We start from the raw sequence: 9,903 nt of genomic DNA on the forward strand, positions 1-9,903 counted from the left end.
TACAATATAGTAGACAATTATATATAAAGTGTTCTTACCAGTAAGAAGATGTTCTTGAGCTAAAAATTTATAAAGTTTATTACCGGTAAGAACACTTGTAAATTTGCAACTCCACTAATGAGCATGTTCTTACCGGTAAGAACATGTATAAAGTTTCAGCTCTACTAATGAACATGTTCTTATTGGTAGGAACATGTGTAAATTTTCACCTTTACTAATGAACGTGTTTTTATTGGTAAAAACACGTTCATATATTACTAGTGTCTTGTTTTGTACTAATTTCTAAAAAAACAATTTTAGACCTCGAGGTCTACTTTTTCCTAAATCATTTTTTTCTTTAAATTATTTTGAAATAGTACGCAAAGTGTTAGAAAAATACATGTTATAACAAGCCTCGCAAGTTGTCGTCATAATGTAGGGCATCACATGTCTTGACAAGCCATGACTTGTCTTGACACACTAACCCTCCCATTGTGGCACACCATAACAAGCATCGCGAATTGTTGACAGAATGCATGACGTGTCATGACATACATTCTGACACTATTCATTTTGTTGACAATTCGCGACACTTGTTATGTCAGGGCCAACAACAATGTTTTGGCATGCCACGATGCAAAGGTTAGCGTGTCATGCCATGTATTTTTCTAACACTTTGACAAGTTAATTCTCGCATCGTGGCACGCCAAAACATCGTTGTTGGCATGCGATGATATGTCACATATCTTGACATGCTAACCCTCTCATCATGACACATCATAACAAGCATCACGAATTGTCAACATAATGCATGGCGTGTCATGACATTCATTATGCTGACAATTCGCGACGCTTGTCATGTTAAGGTCAACAACAATGTTTTGGCCTGCCACGAGGGTTAGCGTGCCACAATGTGAGGGCATGCATCTTAGGCCACTTTTGTTAAAGGACCCGGCTGCTCTGCCCTCCTACTTCCCATACACTCTCATCCCCTCCTATTTTCTGCGGTCACGGCTTAATTTTCTGCGGTCACGGTTAAACCACGTCAACATTTTATATTAATTTTTTTATAAAGATAATAAGACAAAAAACAATAGTAATATAAAATGTTGACGTGGTTTAACCGTGAACACACAAATAGGAGGGGATGAGAGTGTATGGGAAGTGGGCGGGCAAAGAAGCCAGGTCCTTTGTTAAAATAAAATAAGCTTTTTAACCAAAATGGTTATTGAGATTTACATAATTCCTCACTTTGGTCCCTCTTTAAGATTTAAAATTGGTAAAAGTGCTTCCTAAGATTGTCCACCGTCAATCAGTTTGGTCAATTATCCACCGTCAATCAGTTTGGTCATCCTATGAAAAATCTCTGTTAAACCGAGGCTATTTGTCAAATCAATCCCTCTAATTGAACTAGTGATTTCTTTAATTAAATTGAGATTTTTCACAGAAGAACCAAAATGATTTGACGGTGAACAAAAGTGAGAAGTTATGACAATCTCGGAGACCACTTCTATCGATCTTAAATCTCACGGGCCAAAGTGAGAAATTATGACAATCTTAAGGACCATTTTGGCTAAAAAAATTAATTAAAAAAAGAAAAGAAAAGAAATGCTAAGGAGACTTTCCATGGACTATTTGTCACCTCATATTTTTTATACAATATTTTATAATATTAGCACGAAAATTAACATTAATCTTGAGATGATAGAGAATTTACAAAAAATCTCATTTTTTAGAAAATTTTCATAACATTTCTCAAATAAAAATAATAGGCCAATGATAATTGTCAAGGACAATAAAAGCCAGCACAATTATATAGGTTTTAGCGTCATCACGTCCTAATTTTATTTGGTTAGCCTTGGGAAAATCAATCTAATAATACAAAGTGAAAGTAGATGGGATTGGAATCTTCACTATTACTTGTACGATTTCGGGAACGAGAGAATTCTTTTGCTTTTGGTGCGTTAATGCCGATTATATCGGCTAATCTTTGTATTAATACTAGGGTTTATAGTTAGTTTTGGAGCTTGTAAATTGGGAATTTACCTCTTCATTACAAACAGTAATTGGCCGCTTACATCAAGTCATGAATTAGCGACCCTTCTAATCATCTTTTTATCAACCTTTTTCAAGTTCTTGAATATATATGCATACATGCATTGAACTGAACTCTCCAGAGTTTAGATATATATATGTATATATATATATCGATGACATGGATGAAAAGTCTGATGAAATGTACATGCTTGCGATAGCTTTCTCTCCGTTGTAGCTTTTTTATCCTGACGAAAGCTATTTAACTTGAAGTAGGGATGAAGCAACCAAAGCCACGCCAATGAAACACACAAACAGAATATACATCTTTAGCTGCATGCGGAGTAGTCTATACTAGGTAGAATGTCTGCACCCCGCTACGAGTTTTGAAATCATAACCATAGTTCAACTCATCCATATCTAAATAATTCATAAACCAATCAAAGCAGCTGAATCCATATGGTAAAATAAGTTTTTCAATTTGCATTCTATGTACAACCAAAATGGCGGATTTCTAAATCCAAGCTATATACAATTTGCATGAATTTGAGAATGATGGTGATGTGGCTAAAATGCACATGCACATATATCCAAAATTGAGTCCAAAATAGCGGACCAGTGAATTTGATTTAACGGCTACAATTATTGTAACTTTTAGAGGGCCCTTTGTTTGTAACCGTTGGATCAAATTTCAACGGTCCGATGAGTTTACTCAGGAGGCTCAACCTCCTAAGCTCAGGAGAGGATCCTGATCTGCTTCACAATTTCCAGTTTCATTTCCTTACCAGCCTCAGTGAGCATTTCACCAATTTCAATCTCTTCTCGAGTTTCAAATGAATTACCATCCTTCTTTTTCTATTTCTTAGCTTTCTTTGACTTACCTACGGTAAAAAGAAAGCCTCAATGAGCACTTGACCTTATAACTATATACTGCAGCAACAGTTCCATTCATTGACTCTGCACTCAGATCAAACAAAAGTTGTCACTTCCTAATTTCCAATTTCAATTCCTTACCAGCCTCAGTGAGCATTCCCCAATTTCAATCTCTTCTTGCGTTTCAATGGGCTCTGATCGGCTACTCCATCATTTAATAGAAAGAAAATTAGATCAATTAAGTTAAAAGAAGGAAAGGATTCTATCGTCGACACTTCAAAAGCACCCAAGCATTTTCATACAACTTGAGTTGAAGATTACCGCAGACGATAACGAACTCCAGCTGCACCACAAAAGGAATATGATCTTCCTCTCAACTTGTATTTGCAGTTATTACTGTAATATCTGCAGACAGCATACATAAGCACTTATTTGATGATTCTCCAAAAAAAAAAGAAAACACTTATTCGATAATGCACCAAATCCAATCCAAAAAACAAAGGGGGTGCCATATCCCTGGATTAACAGAGCATCTTTCTTTGTGTTAAAACAAATTGTGATTTGGCTTTGGTAAAGCAGAAAGATTACCATATCTCGGGCATAACCTCAATTCTGTTCCATTATTCGAGCATTTTACTGTCCTTCTAGTTCTAGCTCTCTACATGCGAAATACAATAAGACAGAAAAAGAAAAGTTAGTGATAACTATTACATATTGAAAGCAAATAAGAGTTTTGATTTTACTCTCAAAATGGAAGTACGCACCTGAGGAAGCAAGCGATGCAGGCTGCGATTCTCTGAATGTATTGTAGTCTCCAATATGTACGTAAGGTATGTGAGCTGAACACAGAAAAAAGAGAAAAATGACACGGAAACAATGTTTTGAGGGGAATGCCAGAACTGAACATAATATATTGGGTGAGGGGAAAAATAGTAGTTAAAATTTATATACCAATAACGAACAGCCAAAAAGGAATGAAAACTCGTCTTCCAGGTGCACTACAAAATTGTTTGTAATTCTGTCCTAGTAATTATATTCCAACTCTTCCATGTATAGCAATTATATTCTAACTCTTCTGCATAAGGCTTTTCTTTTACTTAAAACTCCTCAACATCCACCGGAACATCCAGAACACCATATCATCAGAACCGCTAGAGCTCTAAATGTTTTCTCCTATTTTAATTAACACAACATTCTTTAAGCATAATATGATATGAAATACGAAATTAATATGGTACAAAAATCTAAACCACATCATGAAAGTGCAAACACATGTTGAAGCTATGCAACGTCTGTACTATCCATTATGCACACCTTTGTTATACATGTGTATCATATTCATACGTCTTTTCGTTAAACTACATTTTCTGTGCACTTCTCAAAAGAACAAAAAAATATAGGCAACAGTACGTAGAAAAAACATGACTGTAGTTGCATCTGTTTCAATGCCTAATCTATATTGTACTGATTGCTAAACTTAGGATTCACATACCAACAATCCAAAAATCGAATACACCCATGAATCACAAAACCACCAAATATAGACCGAAATTTCAGAAAGTTTGAATGTCATAAATAAATTAATAATTCTGATCTAAATACAACAAAAACTAAACATTTGTTCCTGTAAAAATACCCAAATCAATGCAGACGAAATGTGATGAGGTTTCCATTGCCAAGTACCAAAATCAACAATTAATGATATCAAGAGCCTTGCGATTATGCAATATATAAAATTACAACAATGAATCAAGCGATCCAACATGCAGGCATTTTGTTCAACATTCACCAATTTGTACATGAAAACAAACAGAGCAAATCCATGAGCATATTATACAAATTCAAGATGTAGGGGCCCGTGAATCCCTACATCTTGAATATCTTCTGAAAAACCCACAAAGACATTAGATATAAACCCTCGGCATATCTTCTCTACAGCGTTTTACCTTTGTGGGTGTCGGAGACCTGCGATTTGATTTCTGCATAGCTGGGTTTGGTTTCGGCTTTAGGTAGTGCGAGAGGAGCTGTGGAAAACAGGGAGGGCTCCAGAAGGAAGACGAAATGAAACGGCGCTGGGTTAGAAAGGCAGACTGATTTGCAGAGCTTTTGTGTGAAGATATGCAAATCCCTGAAATCTCCCGTAAAATCCTCCCATATCTCTCTCAAGTTCTCAACCCAATCCGTCAAATTTGACTGGAGTACAACCGCGCGCGCAATGGTATATATGTAAATAATGCAAAATCAATGGGCCATTTTACAATAAGCTGGCAAAACCGTAAATATATCGAAATCTATTCAGAGACAAAATTACCCTTATAAGTTTTGATAATTACCCTCCAACCCAGCCACAGTTTTGATGGCAGTGGTGTAAATAAAGCAAAATCGAGTGTCAACAATTTGACTAGCTATAGATAATATGCATGCAGGGGGTTGTTTTTCCTTTTGTGATTTGCTACTTAATAGATAGAACAATTATATACTAGGTTTAAAGCACGTGAAGCTCATCAATAACCATATACACGTTTAGCTCAGAGCATATATTACATACAAAAATATCGTTTTCTCTAAAATATTAACCGACATGCAAAGTATGACATCATGTTAATTAATATTTTCAAGTATGATATATGTAGTCGAGATAAACAATTTGTCAACATAAAGACCTTATATGTACAGAAGTTTGTTGATACCATAGTGCCACTCTCTGTCACCCAAAGTCAAGAACCCCCAAACCCAATCTTACCTTCAGCAGTCGACCTCTCCCCTTGAGTGGGGTCAGTGGCAACCTCATCTCCCTCTTCCTTAATCCCCTTCTCCTTTTTCCCTATTCTCCATCTCCTGCCTTTTTTATTTTATTATCATCTTTGGCCCTTGATTTCTGGTAGTTTTTCTCTGAGCTTCTTTAATCCTTGAATTTTTCTCAATTTCCATGGGCTTTGTCTCAATTGATGGAAGACCTTGTCTCAGATCAGAGCTTCAAACATTTTTCTTTCCAAATTGTTGTTACTAGCCATGAGTTATTGCCCCACCTATTTCGGCTATTCGTCTTCTCGAGTTCTTCCTCCCTGGACTTCAATTGGAGGCGTGCTTTGGGTTTTGCTGGCCGCTAAAGTGAAACTTGCACTATTTGGTAGGATTATGGGACTGCTTTTAGGGTGGGTGACTTGCTTACCCCCATTTCCCGTTCATCCTTTCGATTCATTGGCTCTTCTTTCTGGTGGTGGAGGCTTGGCGATGGTGGTGCTACTATTTTGGTGGAGGACGCTGGTTCTCGTTTCCAGATCTAGAGATGTCGGCTTAAGTATTGTTATGGGCTCATTTTTTAGGATTGTTTTCTTCTTCTTATTATTTTTTTTGTAATGGGCTGCACTTTTGCTTTAGTATTGTGAATTGTTTTTGGATTTGCCTCACTTTGTATTAATATGTTTTAATTTTAGTGAAATTAGTTGTTTGAAAAAAAAAAAAAAAAACAACCCTATATCTACACATAGTAACATACATTGAGCATAAATAAAAAGATTTTATGGTTAATCAAGTTTTAAGATTATGAGGTTCATTTGGTAAAAAGCCAAATCGGATGGTTTGTACTTTATACTTACAAGCTTCATGATGAATGGGCTTCTATGTCATGGATGTTAACCTATATCAGATGATTAACATATACTGTAATCTTGTATATTGAATCAAGAACAGAGGAGAAAGAAAGAGAGACTAGAGAGAAGTTAGAGAGAGAAGAACAATCTGTTATATTTCTTGATGATTAAGGTAATTACCTCATGAGTTCTTATATATACTGTTACATATAACACCTAACTAACTAACTATAGTAAGATTGTGACAAGTGTCACAATGTTAAAACACTATACTCTAACATCCCCCCTCAAGAACATGCGGTGATGAACCAAGCATGAGATTGCGGCAATGAGTGCGGAAAAGAGGACCACTCAAGCCCTTGGTAAGAATATCGGCAAACTGCTCTTGAGAAGACACAAATTGCACTGATAGTTGTTTCTGTGAGACCCTTTCGCGAACAAAATGGACGTCGACTTCGATGTGCTTGGTCTTTTGATGTTGGACAGGGTTGAAAGACAAGGCAATGGCTGACAGATTGTCACAAAAGAGAACAGGCACACTAGGTAAGGGAATGTGCAGAAAAACTAACAACTGTTTGATCCAATCCAACTCAGCAGATGTAAACGATAAAGCTCGGTACTCAGCTTCGGTTGAGGATCGAGAAACAGTTTGCTGCTTCTTAGAGGACCAGGAAATCGGACTATCACCCAAAAAGACCACCAAACCAGTAGTAGATCGCCTGTCATTAGGGTCCCCTGCCCAATCAGCATCACTAAAAGCCTTCAACTGCAAATCGCCTTTAGTATATGATATACCAATCTGCATTGTGCCCTTCAGATAACGCAATATGCGTTTAACCGCAGTAAAATGGGACACCATTGGATTCTGCATGAACTGACACACTTGGTGCACAGAGAAAGCAATGTCAGGCCGTGTGAAAGTCAAGTATTGAAGAGCTCCTACAAGACTTCGATACAACGTAGGATTGGAATAAGGTTCCCCATCCTCCTTCAGTAACCTGTTGTAAGGAAGACAAGGGGTATCACACGGTTTGGCTTCAATCATCTCAGATTTAATCAACAAATCCTCAACATATTTGGTTTGGGACAGGAACAAACCATGTGCAGTCTTAGTGATTTGAATCCCTAAGAAGTAGTGGAGTAAGCCTAAGTCCTTGATATCAAACTCAGTGGTGAGAGCACTAATAACCTGTGTAATTGCACCAGAAGCATTGCCAGTTATAATGATGTCATCCACATAGAGAAGCAACACCACAATGTCATGACCAACATGCTTAACAAACAGAGATGAGTCAGAATATGTGGTCTCAAATCCCAAAGAAGGAACAAACTGAGTAAAGCGTTCATTCCAGGCCCGAGGAGCCTGCTTGAGACCATAGAGAGATTTATGCAGCTTACACACGAGAGAAGGATAAGTTGGATCTTCAAAACCTGGAGGTTGAGACATGTAGACCTCTTCTTGTAGAAGGCCATGCAAAAATGCATTTTTAACATCCAACTGGCGAAGAGACCAATTAAACTGAGCAGCAAGAGCAAGAACTAACCGTACTGTAGTAGGTTTCACTACAGGGCTAAAAGTCTCCCCATAATCCAACCCGGGTTCTTGACTGAAGCCCTTAGCAACTAACCGGGCTTTGTGTCTTGCAATAGACCCATCTGAGTGTCTCTTAATCTTGAAAATCCATTTACATCCAACCAGGTTCTTGTTTGCTGGTAAGTGAACTAGACTCCAAGTGCCTTGAGCATGTAACGCATTAACTTCTTCTTTCATGGCTGCTAACCACACAGGTACTTTGATGGCAGATTTATAACTAGCTGGTTCAACCAAGGATAGATCAGTGCCCCCAGAATCCTGAACACTGGCTAAGAGAGCCTTCTTTTTGAAAATCCCACTCTTGCTTCGGGTTTGCATAGGATGCAAATTAAGTGGAGGAATGGGCAAAACTACTGACAGAGTATCAGGATTAAAAACAGGTATTTCCGATGCAGAAGTGGAACCGATATCAGGTACCACAGGGATCTGAGAAGAGACTTGGATTGGAGCAGTAATGGACTGAGAACTTGGAGAGACTTCAGGCAAATCCAAGGTAGAAGGTTGATGAGGTGATTCTGGGATAAATGAGACAATTCTATTTTCGGGAGTAACTATAGGGGCAGGACAATTGAAACTAGAAGATGGACAGACAATTCTATGTGCATTTGAAACTGTGTTGGAAGATGCAGTCAATAAATCTGTATAGGGAAAATATTGTTCATCAAAGATAACATGCCTAGAAACAAACACTTTCTTTGTAGACACATGATAGCACAAATAACCTTTATATTTTGTGGCATACCCTAGAAACACACACTTTGTGGTTTTTGCTTGTAGTTTGGTACTATTATAGGGTTTGAGAAGGGGAAAACAAGCACATCCAAAAATTCGAATATGTGTAAGCATTGGATATGTCCCAAATAGGACCTCAAACGGAGATTTGTTATGAAGGACAGCAGTAGGCATTCGATTGATGAGATAGGTGGCTGTTTGACAAGCATAAGACCAGAACTGATGTGGCAACTTGGCTGTTTGGAGCAGTGTGATAGTGGTTTCAATGATATGTCTATGCTTCCTTTCAGCTACCCCATTTTGTTCAGGGGTATAGGGACAAGATAAGTGATGTGAAATGCCGTTGTCAAGAAGAAAATGTTTCAATTTGAGGCTGGTATACTCTCCCCCCCATCAGACTGAAGAATTTTAATTGAGGCAGAAAACTGAGTAACAACAAAGGAATGAAAAGCAACAAACGTAGAGAACAAATCAGACTTGTTTATTAAAGGGAAAATCCAGCAGTATCTGGTACATTCGTCTATAAAGATGGTGTAATATCTATAACCATCCACTGATATACATGGTGCAGGACCCCACAAATCTGTATGAATAGTTTCAAAAGGAATGACTGACTTATTGACATGCTTTGGAAAAGGGAGCTTGCTAAATTTGCCTTCTAGACAGGTATGACATAGCATAGGTAATGAGGATTTGAGAACAGGTACATTAGATTTATGCAACATCAGAGAGACAACATTATTTGTTGGATGACCTAACCTATGGTGCCACAGATCAGATTGAACAAGCTGTCCAAGAAAGGCCTTAGCTTGATTATTCTTCTGGAAATTGGAAGTGGACAAAGAGTGGATAGGATACAGCCCATTACTGCACAAGCCTCTGTAGAGAATCCTCCCTGTGGTTTTGTCCTGAATCCAAAAACAAAAAGCATCAAATATAAGCCAGCAATTATTGTCAAGGCAAATGCGATGTACTGACAACAGGTTCTGAGTTAATTGAGGAACACAGAGCACAGAGTTCAATTTGATTGGAGAAACTGATGTATGAATAGTAGAATGACCAACATGAGATACTTTCAAACCTTCCCCATTTGCAGTG

At 37.7% G+C, this 9,903-nt stretch overlaps 1 long non-coding RNA gene across 1 annotated transcript; it reads right to left on the reverse strand.

The window, feature by feature from the left end:
- Nucleotides 1-2,291: 2,291 nt before the first annotated feature.
- Nucleotides 2,292-5,027, reverse strand: LOC137738381 (uncharacterized). The gene is made up of 6 exons (XR_011068889.1): nt 4,833-5,027; nt 3,651-3,725; nt 3,475-3,544; nt 3,208-3,291; nt 3,028-3,088; nt 2,292-2,894 (listed from the first exon to the last, which is right to left on the reverse strand). It is a non-coding gene; the product is annotated as an uncharacterized lncRNA (long non-coding RNA).
- Nucleotides 5,028-9,903: the final 4,876 nt, after the last annotated feature.

Source organism: Pyrus communis, chromosome 6 (assembly GCF_963583255.1).
Source record: "Pyrus communis chromosome 6, drPyrComm1.1, whole genome shotgun sequence".
Classification (NCBI taxonomy): Eukaryota; Viridiplantae; Streptophyta; class Magnoliopsida; order Rosales; family Rosaceae; genus Pyrus; species Pyrus communis.